We start from the raw sequence: 21,671 nt of genomic DNA on the forward strand, positions 1-21,671 counted from the left end.
TAAATATATAGATAACGAAATGAAGGAAGTTTACTCATCACATAAATTATCATCTTAAAAAAAAGAGAAAGAAAATAACAAGCAAAGTTTATCTTGTAAGTTTCCCTAAGGAAAAAAATGTTAAAATGTGGACCTTCAATATAATTTCAGTGTACACATGTGCAACTTTGAATTTTGAAGACATATATGTGCACAGGGTTTCTTTAAAGTCAGAGAATTTTTAAGAGCTGCTCATAATGAATAATCATATAAAAGCAATCAAAATTTACTGGAAAGAGTGACACATAATATATATATTTTATATTTGAAAGAAATTTCAGTTTTATTCATTTAGAAGATATATTTAACTTAATTCAATTTCTTCATTACAGGTCTATATAACATTTTTTTTGCACTAAAATGTCTCTTTTATCAAATTCTAAGATCATGAAAAGTTTAAATAAATACAATAGAGTATATGTGTATATGTAGCATATACCATTAAAGCTATAAATTTGCAAGTAAACCATTACCTTATGTTAGTCAGTAAGTAATTCATTAACAGTAAAAATTAACTTATGTTAGTCAGTAAGTAAACCATTAACAATAAACCATTAACTTATGTTAGTCAGTAAGTAAACCATTAACTTATGTTAGTCAGTCAGTAAGTAAACCATTAACAGTCAACCATTAACTTATGTTAGTCAGTAAGTAAACCATTAACTTATGTTAGACAGTAAGTAAACCATTAACAGTAAACCATTAACTTATTTTAGTCAGTAAGTAAACCATTAACTTATGTTAGTCAGTAAGTTAACCATTAACTAATGTTAGTAAGTAAACAATTAACTTATGTTAGTCAGGAAGTAATTCATTAACAGTAAACCATTAACTAATGTTAGTCAGTAAGTAAACCATAAACAGTAAACCATTTAGTAATGTTAGTCAGTAAGCAAACCATTAACAGTAAACCATTAACTAATGTTAGTCAGTAAGTAAATCATTAACTTATGTTAGTAAGTAAGTAAGTAAGTAAACCATTAACTAATGTTAGTCAGTAAGTAAACCAGTAACTTATGTTAGTCAGTAAGTAAACCATTAACTTATTTAGTCAGTAAGTAATTTATCAAATAGCATCAGTCAGTAAGTAAACCATTAACTTTTGCTTGTCAGTAAGTAAACCATTAACTTATGTTAGTCAGTAAGTAAACCATTAACTTATATTAGTCAGTAAGTAATTCATTAACAGTAAACCATTAACTTATGTTAGTCAGTAAGTAAACCATTAACTTATATTTAAAGTCAGTAAGTAAACCATTAACTTATATTAGTCAGTAAGTAATTTATCAACTTCTTTCAATCATTTAAAAGCTAAAAAACTAAACAAGATAAACACCTTTAAATTTCAGTTTAACCTTAAAGTTCCAGCACATGACCTTCACTTAATCAGGACACCTTTAAATTAAAGTTAAACCTTTGAGTAAACTTACTTTATCAGTACACCAAACTGATTTTAGTACAAGCAATCCATTCAATTTTAGAACAACAACTTAGCAAGATTAGGACAATTAAAATTATATACAATTTAAGAAAACTATAAATATTTGAATACTATAAAAATTTCACTTCAATACTATAGATAGAAAATACATTATTTGAACTTAACATTATATTAATCTAAATAGGATTACTTTTAACATATCAAAACTTTAATGGTAATAAGTCTAAAATATTTGCAAAAAAAATTCCTTTTCAAGAAGTGTGTATCAACTTAATTAATACATTGTAATTATATAAATAAGTTTTGAAACTTCTTCACTTATTATTAGCTATAAAATATATTATTTGTATATATATTAAGTCAGTAAATATTAAAAAGTAGTCAGTCAAAAATATCCCATAAGTTTAAGGACTACCTAGTAAACCGGAAATTTTATACCCCGGTCACATATTCACGGAATACGCCCACGGAAGAGCCACGGATTAATTCCGGCATCGTCCGTAGCTACCCGTACTGGTCAGTAGCTCTCCGTATTGTAACCGTAATCAATCGTAGTAGTCCTTGTATATCCGTAGCGATCCTTGACAATTTTTGAACATGCACAAAATTTTGCTACGGAAAAATCAACCGTAGCGTATCCCTACTAGTCCGTATTAATCCTTACTGATACGTACTGGTCCGTATGAAAACCGTACTAGTCCGTACTGATTCGTAGTCCACCAACTTGTCAAGGATTTCCACGGTTTTGTACGGAGAACTACGTATTTGTACGGATACCCTACGTATAAGCTACGGTTTTAATACGGATTAATACGGCATTGTCACGGAAAGCCACGATCGTAATACGTTGCACTACGGAGAGGCAAGGATTAGCACGGTCTTATACGGTTTTATTGCGTTGCAACACGAAACGGTACGGAATGGTACGGTCCACCACTGTTTAGTACGGATGAATAAAGTATCATGTACTTTTTCAAGGGTATAAATACTACCTTCTTGTTAAAAACAGACATATTTGCGGAGACATTTAATTAATGATAATTGCCATTTACTGGCTGCAACTTTATATTGAAATGGCTCAGAATGCGGAGGCAGTGGTCGAGCTGCTTGATGACATACATAGAAGTAAATTTATATTAATATCGTACTACAATTCATAAGTAATAGAATAACATTTAATGTTACATATTTTACACAAACATTGGATCGTGAAATTGGAGTAAATATGTACATAAAACGAAGTGTCTCATAAGCCTCGGAGGATGGCCCTTGAATGATAATAAGATTAGTTAACAAGCTTTTACATATTTTTTCAAAACATAAACATCACGATAATTAATGTTATTGTAAGATGAACAGCAAATCTTCAAATTAAAAGAGAAGCAGTATTGATCAACATTTTTCATTAATGATAACTAGTCCATATCTAATCAGGTAAGAGGAGACAGACGAGATGGTGGACTAGAGATGGGCTGTTACAGAAGACCGCTTCAAGTTTAGTATGAGGCTCTCATGGCCGAACTTGTTGAGGATCCAGCGTCTTTCAAGAAATTCACTTTAATCGGACTGATGTGTCTCGGGGTCGGACGCGATTAGGCCAAGTCCTCTCCGCAAAATCATTGAACTCTGCAATTCGTTTGAGGCATTTTGAAAATGAGCAAGCAAGAGGTTGCGGACGGATGTATAAGGTCCGTATAGATCCGTGGCAATTCGTTCTTCTCCGTATCAATACGTTCTTCTCCGTATCAGACCGTACTTATTCGTTCTAACCGTGCTTATACCGTAGCAGACCGTAGTGTATCCGTAGTGGGCGTCCGTCCTGATTCGTGTCGCTCCGTATCAAACCGTGTCGGTCCGTAACAATCCGTGTCTCTCCGGGGACTTTTGGTGGTAAATCCGTTGGACTTCGTACTCATACCGTTGTGTGTCCGTACTGGAACCGTAGCGAACTACGAAATTTCACATTTCCGTAGTAATCCGTGAACAATTAGACCGTAGCTCTTCCGTAGCATTATCTGTGAATATGTGACCGGGGCATTAAGTATGCTCTTTTAAGTAAAGTTTTCTTTTCTTTATGTCATATAATATTGGTTATTTAGTTTCTTAATTAGTTTGAGTCACATCATTAGTTAAAATCCTGTGACAAATATGATTTAGCTTTTGACTGAAGAGGTAAACCCCCATAATGCCATTCCCAACAATATTCCAAACTTGACCATGCAGGCACCTTACCACTGCCTCTGAACATTGGTCAATGTGGCAATATGACAGTTTAAAATTCTGGCCATGCATCCATAACAATTATGATCTGTTACATCCCTAATTGTTGTCTCAAGTTCATCGGGAACATACTGTGACCAATAAGGGAACATAATGTTCATACAACAAATAGTAAATCATAATCTTAAGAAATTTAATGAAAAACAATTTTTTTTTTTTTTTTTTTTCAAATTTCCACTCTAAACAATGATTCCATTAATTGATTATTTATGATCATTAAAGAAACAAAACATGAAAAATGCTAAAGATAAAACTGTGCATTCATTTATGTCAATTTTGCCTTGATATTTTGATTTACACATATCTTGGGATTTTATTTCTTGCATTTGCTATTAATTTAATTACTAGGTATTGCAGAGTATTAATGAGTAGCAAAAAAAGATGCATGGATTCAAAAAAATGCTGAAATCAATTGGGTTTCTTCCATTTTGTCCAAAAATATGAAGTTAAAAGTGAATGAAAATCTTTAAACTTAGCAGTGACAAGTTGTCATAACTAGCAGTCAAAGACTTAATTTGCTTGATCTTAAAACAGACTGATGAACCTGTAGCTCTATGTTTTTAATTTATCAGAGTATGTTACATTAATCAACTTTCAAAAGTCAAATACCATCAGTTAAAGGGTTTATAGTGTTATAAGGTGTATGCAATACAATATACAAATTCAGAGTAAGGAGTAATGGGGGTATATTTATTGACTGGTGAATTCTTTTGAAAATTATGCTGCCTGAATTGACATGATATTAATAATTGCAAACACATGTACATTGAAAGCACATCATTTCTTTCACCTCTTATAATTGTAACTAATTAAAGTAATAATTAAAGAAAAACTACATTTGTAAGATTACAACAGTTACTAGGACTGGTCGTTGAAACTCTATTTTTGAATTATGATTATTTCTATATCAATGATGAAACAGAAATAATCATAATTTAATGCAAGCTAGAATTTCCTTATCTGCATGCAAATTCATAGCATGAATTAAAAAAATGCTAATGAGAAGATTGTATAATTACAAAGAATAGATTTTTTACATGTAACTATAGAAACAAATGATGTACAAAGCAAGGTAAACCAAAATATAAAAACATACATTTACTGCAATTTTCCCAGTGATTTGAGTCCTTATGCATCAAACTATTTTGCCACAATTACATTTGTCATGCAAGAATTATGTAAACATTTCATTATCACAGTAATTAAAAATGATGTCAATTTTCATTATTATCATGCCCAATCACTGCACTACAAAAATATAGTTTAATTAATGTGTTTATGACTTTCTTTGTTGTTTTCTTTCTTCACAGAAAAAAATGATGCTCTACAAACAAAACCATCTACAAAACTATTGTAAATAACTGTTTACTTAAAATTTTATTTCCTCAGTCAAAAATAATAGTAATGCCAGACACAAACTTTCAGAATAGTTGCAAGAGTTTAACTGAGTTTAAAGGGACTTAATTCTGACAATATATGAAAGAGTAATGTTACTTGGCTTTGTGAGCTTTCATTCTTTACTTCTCCTTTCTAAGAAACCTGCTTTTACTTCCCAAACATAAACAAATTTGAATGGCATCAAATATAGAAAAAGTACAATGGCATGTTTGAAGCCCTAAACAAGACAACAAACATCACTTATGTAGAGGAGTGGTCAGACCAATGTATGCTACTAAATAAAAACATCACTCTAAAATGCAATTAACTTATTCATCTAAAATTTCACTAGGTTAAACATCATGTTTGTTCTTTATGCAAGCTTTTCCAGGAACAAGTGCAAGTATTAAATTCACCTACAAAATATACATTATCAATTATTTTGTTATAACATTTGTTATGATTTGGGACTGAGCATTGTTCTTACCATTTTATATATGTACAATGTGCACTTGCAGGGAAAGTGGGGCGAAATTAGCCAAATATTTACTTTCATTTGTCTGTACAAACAATGTCTGCTTGATGTGATTTCATTTTGGCACCAACATTGTAGGACATATGTTTCAACTCCTTGTGCTGGGGGATTAAGTAGGGACTTTACATTTGCACTATCCTTAAAGAAAACCACGCCTTTTCAGGGATTAAAAAATATAAGTCATAGTCTCTATTTTCCACAGTGATGAGATCAAACATGCAAACCTAGAATGCAAGTACAACTTGATGTATATGTGTTACATTTTACACTAACTATTATTACAAAAGAAAGCAATTTCGAAACAAACAAACAAACAATAAAAAAACAAAGAGAAAGTTTCATTTTCACATGATGAAATAAACCTTAAAACCCTACATCAAAGCTCCATGTTTTCATGAAATATGAAAATTATTATATTCATTTTTTTGTGCAAAGTAAAATAACAACGCAAAAAGGAGGCAACTTCATGGAAGCACAAAAACCAGATAAATTTTACAAATAATGTATGTTTATATCATCATCTGTTTTTTTTCCAGAGAAATCTTAACTATCATAAAATTTTTGCTTTCTGTTGTGGACATTTCTGTAGTAAGACTTTCAACATGATGTTTCTGCTTTTAAGGAGTACATGTACAGGAATAAGTCATTGAAATTGCCACAATAAAGTATTCAAAGGGCTTTAACTAACTATATGATGGCTATGGTGTTAAGGACAACATTTCTGTTCTGTCTACTTAATAAAGACTGAAATTTTATTTGTGATTATCATTAACATTTAGCTCCTTGTCTGACCAGAAGACTAAAAATAAACATATTCAAGGGCTGTTACTCTGCCAAAGATAATTAGAATATGAAACCAAATCTATATATTTTATAGAAAATTCTGTGATTACCAGCTTTTATATATTCAATCAATTAGTCAAATTAAGCTCTTTTGCCAACCCATGGTTATGTTCAATGACTTTGTATCACTCATAGCATTAAAGTTTGTTTTAGACAGTCAAATTTTGTTACTTCTTCCAAAGTCCATGGTCATGTCTTTAATAATGCACAAAGCTTGCAAACAAAGTACAAACGTTGCAATATGACTTTGACAGTCTTATAAAAACGACATTTTTTCTATTGTATTACAAGACTGAATCTTTTATACAACATACGTAATAAAAAACAATCTTCAACATCCTTTAGCCCTACAACATATGGCAACTTATAAATAATTCCCAACTATTAAAACAATAAAGAACTCAATTTTTATTGACATATACATATTTATTTTCCTATACTCACTTAAGTACATCTAAATTTTGTTAATTTTCTATAAAACTGTCTACTGTTTCAGTCTCAAGTGGTTATTGTAAGGCTGTAAACTCCTAAATTGTAGTTGTTATAACAATGGTAAACCTATAGATCTATCAAACCTTATCTAGAACTCTGCAAAACAACTAAATGGCCATTTTATTACACATACAGTGCTGAACATAAATGTTTTACCACAATTTAATGTTGGGTTGAGCTAACATTACTTCAATTCAGTTGATATCAGTCATTTTTATAGACCTAAACAAGCTGTAGTACGTCTGTTTGTCTTGTTTTATTTTGTTTGAAATAAGGCAAAAACAACATATTTTTTATATAATAAAACACTGAGCAAATGGTTTAGAAGAAGTCAGTAGAACCAAAGTCTGACTAAATGAACACTGTCAGCATTTGATGTATAAAAATCCTTTCTATACTCACAATGGCAACCAAAAACAACAGTAGTCGGGACAAATCAGTTTTGTGAAGTTACTATACAAATGATTTAATTTTTCCCAATATTTTAATTTTTATAGTTAATTCTTGAGACCCATGCAGACAAGTCTTGCAACAATTTATAGCAATTTTATTATTGAAAGTCTTTAAGAAGATTCCTGGAAGCTATTAAACATTCTAATTGAATCAACCCAGACACCTTGGGCTCAAACCTGAAAAGGTCCACAATATTACCTCAAATTACACTAGTATTATTTAGTTCTAGGTTTGTTTCAGGGAGCTTAATTAGAGATATCTAATTTTCATACCTATATCATGTATGAAAATTAGAGCAGTGGTAATTATTGGCCTAGGTATATGCTTTTAAAGCCAAGGATGATTGGTTCAAGCTGTACTTGGGTCACAACCATGTTTCTGCATATGATATTGGAAAAAGTGGATTGTTACATGATATTATTTAGTTCTAACAACTTGTTTTACAACTCAGTTGAAACATCTTTTGGCAGTAACTGAGTCTTACCATGACAGCGGTGTAGACCAAGATCAGCCAGGATATTCATGCCATCGGATCAAGATCTACACTGTTCTATATTCATAATACTTTTGAAAATTTCCCTAAACTAATGAATGGTTTTAGACAAGTTCATATTTGATAATATCATTATATATAAGCATTGAAAGGGTTAAAAATCAACAAGGTTTTGGTTGCAAACATAAAGCATCTAGATCTGACAAAAAATATTGGAAAGACATTTTTAATTTTATTTCAGTTGCTTCAAATGAAGTTCACACCTGTGTTTTTTGAATTTGTAGCACTGGTAACATCATCAAAACTGGACTAAATGAAATAACAACCTGTCAAAACAAGCTGTTGCTGAATATATAACATATTGACTTATTTTACCCATAATGCTTTTTATGCAAGACAGCCACATTAGATCATAGAGTTTGCTGTTTGAGCATTCATATTTTTGAGGATACTACTGAGATACTAAGGGAGTTTAATCTTGTCTATTTTTCATTCTGGTAAAAAACCATTCATCATTTTTTTGGGAAAATTCCAATATATGTACGAGCAGTGTAGACCATGATCAGATGGCATGGATGTCCAGCTCATATTAATCTGGACAGGTAACATGGGTGTAACCATTAAAAGTACCAAAACCTGGGACCTTGGTTTGAAATCATATCTGAACAAGAATGTGTTTGGTAAACACATAATGCAACCAGGCCAGATTCTTCTTTTTCATTTTTCAAAAAGTTTGCCCATTTAAATATGGAGAGATTGCTATGAGTATGTATGAGTAAATCCTGCTGGGGACAACTGAATCTACCTATGGTGCTCACTATGATTAATGCATTTTACTTTTAATCTTTACATCTGAATCAAGACCTGTGATTACATTTAAAAAAGTTATGAATAAATGATCAAGAACAAATTTTTCATATTTAAAACACTTTTCAAATATTCTAAAAAAACAAAAAAAAATCCACATGAAATCTGCAGGCATGCTGCTTTAAAGCTTTCTTCCATAACATAAATAATGATATATATCTTGTCAAACAAATCATACATAAATTATATAATTTGATAACAAAGAAGAATCAGGAAATAAAATATACCTTTATAAGAACACTATTTTGAAACACTTCCTCCCAAAATAATATTGAACACACGCACCCACTTTATCTATGTTAATGTACCTTACATTTTCAAAAAATTTCCGTTTAAAATTTTCTCTTTGTTCGAAATCTGCCTTTTAAGTAAATCATTAAGATAAACAAAATCATTCAAAATCCACGGGAACCCTTTTCAGTGATTTACAAAATTATTCAAGGGCTTATGCAAATATATACTTGAATGGGTCGTACAAGATTACCACTCTTTAACATAGATAGTCCCTACTATCACCAGGCTAAATTAGGCCCTTTTATGTATTCAATTTACAGACACGGGCCTTTAATTTATGTTGCAATTTTTTCTTCACTTTTTATATACTTTTTGTCCCGGTCCTTGCCACTGTTATAAATTGTACCATGGAAACTTAGGACCACCCAGATTATTTTATGATTTTAGAATGATGTAACCAACCATTGGTAATGGGCTTAATGGTTTAATAACATTCATTTTTAGCATCATTTTGAGTGATTTAGACAATTTAAAAAAAAAAAATACAAAACAAAAAAAGATATTTTCTCTATTCTTCTAATTTTTATTCATTGATTTGTAAAGATGTTTCTTAAATGACAATCATCAGTTAAGATGAATAAACTACAGAAAAATGATGATAAAAATCATGACTATAAGGTTGGTTTCAGTAGCATAGGAAGCTAAAGACATCCTATGCTCATTGTTGTAGTTGCATGCATGCACATGTGTTTAACTTCTGTAAGCTACCCCAATAACTTCCGAATTTAGTCTTTATCTGGAAATGGACTCTCGGCAGTTAGTGGCAAGTTAGCAACTTTAACCATTGGGTCAGATGACAACTGCTCCTATCAATGACAACATTTATATTTTCCAAAGCTGGTCTATACAGACATACTATATGTACAAAAAGAACTGTTTTAAAACAATGAACCTTATCGCCTAATTTCAAGAATTGAATTATATACTGATCAATGACTATATTGCTTTGAATGAAATAGGTTAATTTTTTTTTCCTTTTTTGATACCGGGATACTAGTTTTTTAAGGCAGTTATAAAAGTTTTCACTTTTACTCTGTTTTTAAGGACTTGATATAGCCACTTTATGATATTGAAACTGACATTTCTGTTCATTTTTTCTTACTCACATATTTTTCCTACCAGCCCTCATTCAATAGAGAAGAAGAAAAATTTTCCCTGAAGAAAAGTTACATTTCAAAAGTCATGCTTTCAAATTGAATTCCGCAAACACGTTTCTTGAATGACACATCAAAATACAGCGTGTCACAGATTTCACCCTAGTTATGTTTAAAAGCTCTCTAAAATATCTTAATGACAGGTTTCAACCCCATTCTTACATAGGATTTTTTTCAACAGAGAATAGAAAACAACTATGTCTTGTAAACAAAGCCGTCCCATTAAATTGTAGGCTTGTTCTATATTATTGCAATGTTTCCACGGAAATGTAAAGCAATTATTTGAACCACCTGGCCTCAATCATAAAATTTTTCTTACAATTTTTTTTTACATTTCTTTTTTCATTTATATCAAATTGAAGGTAATTTCTATGAAATTATACTAATTTGATCAAAACACGTAGACCCTTTACAACTGACTACAATCGCGCCCAATTTAAAACTTATAATCACCTGGCTGTCAATTTTTACGCAGGTAAATACGGATTTCAATCTACCTGGATACGTATATTTAAAAATCTAAATAAAAATCCTCAGATCCCGTTATCTTTGTCATAAGCAGCAATTTCCGGCTTACCTGTGCTAAGGTACCTATCGAAGCGTCACCATCGCAGATAAAGCCGTTATTATAACTGTCTACATATTTATATAGGGCCATTCATTGTGAAATATGTCACTAGTCGAGGGTGTATTGATGCACATCTACCAATCTGAAAAGCAACAAAGACGTAAAATAACATTTTGAAAAGATTTCCTCGACTGATAATTTTGAAACAGTGTAATCAATAAAACTGGCTAGTGACACTTTATATTTAGATCTATTTTCTACATAATAACAACAGGAAAAAAGAAAAAAAGTTTAAATGTAAACAAATATATTACTATAATAATCCATTCATACTTAGCCTGAATTAAAGTTCCATTTTATTTTATGAAAAAAAATTCATTTCCAACAATAAAAAAACAGATTAAATGTACAAAAAGTTTGTACAATTTTAGAAGTTTAAAGGCCCAATTCACATTTTTTTACAATGTAAGAACTTGTGTCATATGAGCTATCCATTTATGATATTTAAGATTTTTCTCTTAAAAAGAAATGTTTGATGATCAATAAAAAGTATGTGAAACACTTGTTAAAGCCTTACCCTGGTGTAAGCAAATGTGATAAGCCTTTAACACTTACAGTTCATGCAGTCTGTCTAGCTGGCTCTATATCCACATCATTTATAATGGACAGTTCCCAAAAAGGCAAGCTGGACAAGTCCATTTAAGAAAATCAGCAAATTCGAGATTAAATTAATTGAAAAGTTAAATGTTTGTTAGATAAAAATAGAGTTCATTAATAAAACATGATACCTAGATCAGATCCCAGGGATGGGAGAGCAGGTCTACGGGTCACTGACATGTCAATTACAATTAGACAAAGGTGAAATAACCATTATATAATTTGAAGATCAGTATGCACTGAAAATATTCTTATGGAATATCCCTTTACTGGTATGTCAAGCTTTAAGTTTGAAACAACCATTTCAGATTTTAGGGATTTCAAGATCAAAATATTTATAACAAGCAGAAATAGGTATTCTGGCCAGAGACATTCTGGTTGGTGAAACTGCATACAGGTGGTTAATGCTTGTCATCATAACTTTTAAAGCTCTAAGTTAAGTTCTGTGCTGGCTGGCAACTAAAACTCACTGATTGAACATTCTACCTATCAAGTTTACCAGGAAGGTCTTATAATGCTGGTTCCAGGAAGTTTAACTCACCGATAAATTTACTTTGCTGGTTCTATGCCAGTAAGTTTAACTCATTGATGTATCTACTTAGTTTACCATGCTGGTTCCATGCCAGGGAGTTTAACACATTGATATAATATTCCATCTACCTAGTTTATCATGCTGGTTCCATGCCAGGGAGTTTAACACATTGATGTAATATTCCATCTACTTAGTTTACCATGCTGGTTCCATGCCAGGGAGTTTAACACATTGATATAATATTCCATCTACTTAAGTTTATTATGCTGGTTCCATGCCAGGGAGTTTAACACATTGATATAATATGCCATCTACCTAGTTTATCATGTTGGTTCCATGCCAGGTAGTTTAACTCATTGATGTATCTACTTAGTTTACCATGCTGGTTCCATGCCAGGGAGTTTAACTAATTGATGTATTATGCCATACACCTAGTTTATCATGTTGGTTCCATGCCAGGGAGTTTAACACATCGATATAATATTCCATCTACTTAGTTTATCATGTTTGTTCCATGCCAGGGAGTTTAACTCATTGATGTAATATGCCATCTACCTAGTTTATCATGTTGGTTCCAAGCCAGGTAGTTTAACTCATTGATGTATCTACTTAGTTTACCATGCTGGTCCCATGCCAGGGAGTTTAACACATTGATATAATATGCCATCTACCTAGTTTATCATGTTGGTTCCATGCCACGAAGTTTAACTCATTGATGTATCTACTTAGTTTACCATGCTGGTTCCATGCCAGGGAGTTTAACTCATTGATGTAATATGCCATCTACTTAAGTTTATTATGCTGGTTCCATGCCACGAAGTTTAACTCATTGATCTAATATGCTATCTACTTAGTTAATCATGTTGGTTCCATGCCAAGGAGTTTAACTCATTGACATAATATGCCATCTACTTAAGTTTATTATGCTAGTTCCATGCCAGGGAGTTTAACTGATCTAATATTTCATGTATAGTACTCTCCATGTCCCAATTAGTATTGCGATAATCTGAACATGTGATAATTAGAATACGCTGTGGAAGATTGACTTAAAAATTATTGAATTGTTTGAAGTAGCAGTCAATAACAGTAACATTAGTCAGTGAAGCTCAGTCCTTTTCTTTCTCACGAATTTATGAAAAACATCAAGTATGGCGGTACCAAAGGACCCCATCCTACAAAGTATATTATGCTAGTTCCATGCCAGGAAGTTTAACTCAACTTACAAAGCTAATTAGGCCGATTCATTGCTGGCAACACACTGATTGAACATTCTACCTAGTACCTATGTACAAAGCTTACCAGCAAGTTGCAAATCCATGCCAGGAACTCATCAACTTACTGACTGAATATTCAACCTATCAAGCTTTCCAAGATGGTTTCATGTCAGGGACTTCAACTCATTATCCTACCAAGTTTATTAGACTGGTTCAATGCCAGGGTCTTAAACATATTAATCATTTTACCTTCCAAACTTATCAGACTGATGCACTGCTGGCATTGGAAACACACTGACTTTACCTACTGAGCAAAACAACCATGGAAATTACCTGATTGACCATTCTATAAACTAAGCTAATTAGACTGATTCCATACTGTGACTCCAATATTAAACCAGGACGGTTCAGTATTTACTTAATACAGTCACAAATTACAAAACTTCTGAAAACATAATATCTGATTGGCTATCCCAAAATTTGAATTTTAAATTAACCACTAGCTGACAAGAATTTGCAGACTGATACCCTGAAACAATATTTCTTAATCCTAGAATGGTTTCCTATTTTGCAATCATGCTTGTACATTTTCCCGGAGATAACTAAAAGGATTTGCTTAATGAAGAGATATGATAAAAAAATTATTAACTCGAGTAATTCAAATTTTTTCAAATAAAAAGTGGAAAATTTCAAGCACTTAATTTTTTTTATATGCTATAACTAGAACACAGGCATTTTTGATAATGAAAGATAATGAAATATTAATGGAAATCTATAAATAAATTTATCATGGCCTTGAATTTGGATTCATGATGCAGGTTTTTGCCACAAAATCATTTTCCTGAGATGGGAATTATTTTAAAACCCAATAAATCAACTGTGAAAATTCTTCTAAGAAATGTTTGCAAAATGATGATGGAATTTCAACATCCATGAAAATAGTGGTGACAAAAAATTTGGAAAATTTTCTGCAGGAAAGTTAAGAAGATAGAAGAGGCAAAATTTAATTTTAAACATGTAGACTAGCAGATATTTTGCTCATATAGACTCATTCTTAAAGCTGATTAACCCATAAAATTCTGATACAATAAAAATGAACTTGTCCAGCTTCTAATTTTGGAACTATCCATTATCAAATTTTGGGATATGTAGAAGAAATATGTAGAGACTTCATAGATGTACAGGCAGGCCTGGCTCTATACTGGTGGCAGAGCAAGGATTAAGCAATGAATGCTTGACTTCTTTAATGATCTAATATTTTGTGGCATGACCTTACTCTGCTTTCTTACATGTCTTAGCATACTTCACAACTGCAAACAGCTGATTCTGTGGTTTAATCTAATATGCTGATGTTAGTTATCATATTGAAATAAGTTATTTTGTTGAGGTTAGTTATCTTACTGAGATTGGTTATTATGCTGAGGTTAGTTTATGCTAAGATTGGTCATTATATTGAGATTGGTTCTTATGCTGAGGTTGGTCATTATGCTGAGGTTGGTCATTATGCTGAGGTTGGTTATTATGCTGAGGTTGGTTATTATATTGAGATTGGTTATTATGCTGAGGTTGGTTATTATGCTGAGGTTGGTCATTATGCTGAGGTTGGTCATTATATTGAGATTGGTTATTATGCTGAGGTTGGTCATTATGCTGAGGTTGGTCATTATGTTGAGATTGGTTATAATGCTGAGGTTGGATATTATGCTGAGGTTAGTTTATGCGGAGATTGGTAATTATACTGAGGTTGGTTATTATATTGAAATTGGTTTATAATGAGGTTATTAGCCATTTAGACAGTTTAAAGATTCTACTGATACACTGTTATACAATGTTTCCTTCATTCATTTTAGTTTATAACATAAATGACAAATTTGTGTTGAACTACAGCTATCCATCTTATCTCCCCACTTAAGTACATCTGTCGCAAGTAGATATTTATGATAGGAAGGTGATATATAGATATATTATGGACATAAATAAAGTCATATCTACATAGTTATGTTGTAATATATCTCCTTTAAATCATCACCTGCCCTGTCAACTTTACCTGTATCTTACCTGTAACTGCAGCCTTATCTTAAAAGTCTATGTCCTGAAAGATAGCAAACAAAACAAATAGCTTAACACTTATTTCCCCTTGTGAAAGATAATATTTACTTATCATGTCAAATAATATTTACATTCTATCAAGTAGCAACTTCCTTTAGTGTTTATAACTTTGTTTGTTCACTTATATAATGGATCATAAAAAGCCATCAACTTCCTCACTTGTAGCCAGTACCTACATTCACCTTATCTGGATATCCTAACATACAACATGTATACTGTTAAAATGTCACTGTTAAATAGAAGAAATTTGCAGATTACCATTACAGTTATTACTAACTTACTTATGTATCATGAACTTATATCAGTAAATGACTCATTGTCCATAAGGATTTAACCCTAAACCTGCTGGAACCAAAAGCCTATGCCACCAATATAAAGCACATGCTCTATATTGTTTTTAATGATATTGAAATCCTTTAACATTTTAATAGACTGATACAAAATCAAAGAGCAGCTAATAGTTTAACAGCATGGACAAACAAGGCTGGCCTAGGTCTATGCTAACTACATAAGTCTCCTATATTGCAATAAGCATTCAGGAACTTCACAAGACATTATTTAAGCTTCTCTGCAAAGTTCAATCAAAAATATAATTTGCAACAACTCTGCTCAAAGGGCTATAAAATTCAGCACCATCTATGTTTAAAAACCACTATAAAAATTCAGCACCACCTATGATCACAAACCACTATAAAAATTCAGCATTATATATGTTCACAAAGAGCTATAAAAATTCTGAACCATCTATGTTCACAAAGAGCTATAAAAATTCAGAACCATCTATGTTCACAAAGAGCTATAAAAATTCTGAACCATCTATGTTCACAAAGAGCTATAAAAATTCTGAACCATCTATGTTCACAAAGAGCTATAAAAATTCAGAACCATCTATGTTCACAAACCACTATAAAAATTCAGCATTATATATGTTCACAAAGAGCTATAAAAATTCTGAACCATCTATGTTCACAAAGAGCTATAAAAATTCTGAACCATCTATGTTCACAAAGAGCTATAAAAATTCTGAACCATCTATGTTCACAAAGAGCTATAAAAATTCTGAACCATCTATGTTCACAAAAAGCTATAAAAATTCAGAACCATCTATGTTCACAAAGAGCTATAAAAATTCAGAACCATCTATGTTCACAAACCACTATAAAAATTCAGCACTATATATGTTCACAAAGAGCTATAAAAATTCTGAACCATCTATGTTCACAAAGAGCTATAAAAATTCAGAACCATCTATGTTCACAAAGAGCTATAAAAATTCTGAACCATCTATGTTCACAAAGAGCTATAAAAATTCTGAACCATCTATGTTCACAAAGAGCTATAAAAATTCAGAACCATCTATGTTCACAAAGAGCTATAAAAATTCAGAACCATCTATGTTCACAAAGAGCTATAAAAATTCAGAACCATCTATGTTCACAAAGAGCTATAAAAATTCAGAACCATCTATGTTCACAAAGAGCTATAAAAATTCAGAACCATCTATGTTCACAAAGAGCTATAAAAATTCAGAACCATCTATGTTCACAAAGAGCTATAAATATAAAGCACCATCTATGTTCACAAAGAGCTATAAATATAAAGCAGCCTCTCTGCTCTGAAAAATCTATGAAAATATTTTAGCTCTTCTGCTCATTAAAAACTATGAAAATATTTTAGCCCTTCTGCTCATTAAAAACTATGAAAATATTTTAGCCCCTCTGCTCACTAAAATATTTTAAGCACTGTATGAATAAAATGCAATATAATAATACAAAATAATATAATCTTTCCCCCATTTAGAACTAGGACTACTTTTTAGCATCTGCATAAAGAGTATTCTCCTCTGAATATTTTTATGGCATCATTTTTATTTTATTTGGAACAACTTTAGCAAAGTGTTTACAAAATTGTTAACTTTCATAAACTGTAAAAGAACATATCAATACCTTTTCGTGAGATACAGAGCAAGCCGTAGAGTCCCATTACAGCACTGCTTACATGTATAATCACATTTTGAATGACAGCTCAATAATCTTACCAACTTTTTTATCAGCACCTATGAAATGAAAATAGAAAACAAATGACTTCAGGTGAGGCAGAAGAGAGATGGTAAATGTAATATTTGAAATTGATCACCATGTTAAACAGGAATGGGATACTTGTACTAGCTGTAATACTGTCTTTTTATTTTAATTTCAACACATTTTACAAGTTCTTGTACAAGTATTAACTCAATTACTGTGACAAAAATGTTATGATTTTACCTATATAAGTCAATGTAAAATAATACACACTTGGTGTGTAGCGAGTTTAAACCCTATAAATATACTTTTAAAAAATCTTTATATTGACTGGCAAGAATTTTGCTACGCACTGTAATTCAAAGATGTGGACCTAATGGTTCCAAGAAATTTTATAAGCTGCTTTCTTTTATTTTGTCTATAATATAACCAAGTGATCTACATCCCCACAAGTGGTTTGACATTAAGGGAAGATAAATAGATCCCAGGGCAGGGCCAATTTTGACCAAGGAGCATGATTTATATAACTTTTATAGATGACAACTAAGTGATGCTATATGCCAAATATATATGCTCTGCTCAAGAAAAAGACTCTTAAGATATTTTGGCTATGTAAGTCTATGTAAACTTCCTGACCCCCAGAGCAGACAATTACACAAAAAGGCATTGATGGTTCTTTAAATTGCTCACTTGTAAAGGCCCTATGACAAAGAACAATTAATATGAAAAGCAGCTATTAGACCAAATCTGGGGCCAACTGATCTCAGGTTCAAATCTGAAATAGAGCACATATAAAATGTCACTGGTAAGAAGTCACTAGTTGCTATGTAATGCCAAAAGTTGCTATTGGTTCTTTAAAAAAATGGTTGCTAAGGAAAGCTAATGGTTGCTATGGAAATCACTGGTGGCTTAGGTATAGTTATAATGGAAGTCACTGGTTGCTATTAAAAGTCCATGGTTGCTATGGAAGTTATTGGTTGCTGTTGAAAGTCAATGGCTGCTTTGGAGGCAAATGATTGTTTCTGCAAATAAATGGTTTCTATGGAAGTCATAAGTTGCTAAAGAAAGTAAATGGTTGCAATGGAAAGTCCCTGGTTTGTATGGATATCACTTGTTGCTTAAGAAAGACAATGGTTGCTAAGAAAGTCAAAGGTTACAATGAAAAATCAGTAACTGTCATAAAACTCACTGATTATTATGAAAAGTCACTGGTTCTCGAGAATGTAAATGGTTGCTATGGAAGTTACTTGTTGCTATCAAAGTCACTAGTTGCTTTTGAGTCAATGGTTGCTTTGGAAGTCAATAGTTGCCAAGGAAGTCAATGGTTGCTATAGAATTCACTGGATGTTGAAAGTTTCAGTAAAGAGACACAATGTTAGATTTTCATCAAGACAGGGTTATCTTAAACATTTAACAAAGTTTTTTAAACAATCTTAAGTGTTTTAGTCAAGTCAAGGTTTTTAAACAATCTACTGGAAATCCTGTTTACTTATAAATCAGCTAATCTCAAAGTGGGGTAATTCACTGTAAGTATGTGTATAAATTCAAAATAGATATTTTGACAGGAAGTTTAGGTCAGGAAACTATTTCAAAATCATGACCTGACGAAATATATTGTAAAACGCAAGTGATTTTGAATAAAAGCGTGATACTTAACTTCAAATCTATCTGCCTTATCTACAAAGAAAATTAATGTACAAATATATTTTTCTTCAAGTGGATTAGTGTAAGGTCAATTTGTTTAGTTTCTGATGAAATGACATAAATTCTACAACAGTATATCCGGTATGATATCTTCTGATAAATCATAGATAGTTTATTTGTCGAAGCCCAACAATATGAGGACAAATTACACTATATCAAAAACTGACAAAACAGTAGATACAACAACATGAAATTTTGAAGAAAAAAATTGAGAATATCATATTATATAAATTATATCCAGCTAAATATCAGAAATGGACTTGTTTATCTGTCAGTCTAGACAATATTATTTGTTTTTAGAGAAAATTCTGAAAATATATACTGACTCAACAGCTACCATGTCCATCAGATCTTGGTCAACACTGGTTTTATATGTAGATTCAGTTGCGACCATCAGACTAAGAGTTTATGTTTGAAATTTATCCAGACCTCTATCTAAAGCTTATCCCTTGTGAAAGCTAAAAGTTATAGATAATCAAGATGTGGTGTACCAATATCTGGTAAAGAAGTGATTCCTAGAAAGTATTAAAATCAGCAAAGTTACATGGAAATTGCAGACTCACCTTGATTAACACAATGTTCTAACCAAAAATCAAACATGAAATATGGAAAAATTTCTCAATGTGAATTTTCAAGGTCATTTCAGTTATACTATGTCTAAGTGTGACAACTCTGTCTTGATTTAGGAAAGTGCAGGGAGACAATAAAATTATGGTTCCAATTCTATTTTGTGTGTGTGTGGAGGGGTGGGGATGGGCAAATTTAGGTATTTGTAAAGTAATTCATACTGATATGTCATGTAATTATATAAGCCTCTATAACATCAACCGCACAAAATTTTGTTCGTCGATTTGTAGAGAAATCTGTGCCGTAGAAAGGTTCTTGACAATTCGCAGTCTATGTAGACAGATTTGTAAATCGTAAGGCAGACATACGTTGTTTGTACAGCGGCGGCATAGCTAGCACAATATTAAAAGTAGGTCAAAAACCAAAAACATTTTGTACCATTGTCGCAAAATGACCGTGCAACAGATATGCGACTGTTAAGGCAATTGTACGAAATTTAAAAAAAATGCATGGGCACCGCAAAACTAATTCGCAAGGCTGCCTCACTATGTCTGTACGTTCATTGTACGAATTCAAACGTGAGGCTTGGATGCAACACCATCATTAGAGCACGCCTCATTGTTTCATTCATACTGGGATTGTAATCCAACCACAAAGGATGTATTTGTGTATTCTAAGACAGACACTTCGTTTAGAAGAAGTGAGCCACACAATATTTCTGGCGCTGCTTATCAGTGCAGGCCAGGCGTTGGTTGGTCAAATCCTAATGCGTGACATCGATTAATTGGCCTGTATCACACCCTCTTCCAAGAGCTGGATATAGAGTCCAAGGGTGATTATATGGGCCAAATAACGATGAGCTGCAACATGTATGACATTTTGAAAGGATATGATTTCTGTAAGAAGTGCAACTGATGCAACAGTCGTAGGACTGCCACACGGCTGTCGTTCCAGCATTCGATTTAATATGGCCCGTTGCTTGTAAGGCAACCCTGCGGTCGTCGCAAGTAATCGTGAGTCTGTAATAAGATTGTCTCAAGACTGTATTGAGACGTCCAAAATCTGTCAAACTAGAAATGTGTCCATAGGACACATGTGCCCCCACCGCGCCACTGTTCTGTCAATCTTATGACTCTAGGTCAAAAATTTTTTGAAAACTAAAAATCTTTTACTAAGAAAAGGGCAAGAACTTTACAAATACAGTTAAACTTCGTTCGCTCGAACTCGGATCGCTCGAATACCTCCCTTCGCTCGAACTCATCGCCCAGTCCCGGCAAAGTTCCTATATAATATATATTGTTCTACCTCGGATCGCTCGAACACCTATCGCTCGAACTCTCGAACCCGATCTCTGGTCCCTTTGGCAGATATATAGTGAAAATCACACCTTTTCGGTCGAACACAAAAAGACAAGTCGACATGTCCTAAATAAATGACAGTCGGCGACACATGTTTTTAACACCTCGTGATCGTGACAAAGGCAATTAAGGTTAATTATTACAAAATAAGAGGTGTTGTTACCGATTTGTTTGTTATGATAATATTGTTGATTTGCCGTTTATGGTAACGATAAAAAGAAAATAACTCGTGGAATAAGTGAAATATGCAAAAGTCAATAAAGAATGACGTTTACCCGGACGGCTTTAATTACAACCGTAGTTCATGTAACGTGAATTATATACTTGTACGGGAGTTTATTTTAGTAAATGACTACAAATAAATGCTGCTGTAAAACTTTTTCTTAAATATTTCATTAATTTATTTGTTTTTAAATTAAATTAATCCCATTATAAACATATAGATATATTTTGAACAAGTTTTGTCTGATTGCCCAATCGAACTCAACCAATTACAATATGCATGACTATAGATTAACACAACGTACCGTTAATACTAAATTGAAAACAATAATTCTGAATATGACATATTCGAGGAACAAATGTACTAACAAACACTTTTATTTACGTATTTATCACTTGACCGATGTCTGCTAGAAAACCTTTCGGCATATGATCAACGTTATAATATATC

At 32.1% G+C, this 21,671-nt stretch overlaps 1 long non-coding RNA gene across 1 annotated transcript in view; it reads right to left on the reverse strand.

The window, feature by feature from the left end:
- LOC132752176 (uncharacterized) overlaps positions 1–15,394 on the reverse strand; it is a 28,329-nt gene extending 12,935 nt beyond the window's left edge. The window contains exons 1-2 of the long non-coding RNA XR_009628776.1: positions 15,298–15,394; positions 10,846–10,978 (exon numbers count right to left, since the gene is read on the reverse strand). This is a non-coding gene — a long non-coding RNA (uncharacterized LOC132752176). The remainder of the gene's footprint in view (positions 1–10,845; positions 10,979–15,297) is intronic.
- Between the last annotated feature and the right edge of the window lie 6,277 nt (positions 15,395–21,671).

The sequence above is a fragment of the Ruditapes philippinarum genome, unplaced genomic scaffold, assembly GCF_026571515.1.
Source record: "Ruditapes philippinarum isolate M1 unplaced genomic scaffold, ASM2657151v2 ctg2886_1_1_1_1, whole genome shotgun sequence".
NCBI lineage: Eukaryota > Metazoa > Mollusca > Bivalvia > Venerida > Veneridae > Ruditapes > Ruditapes philippinarum.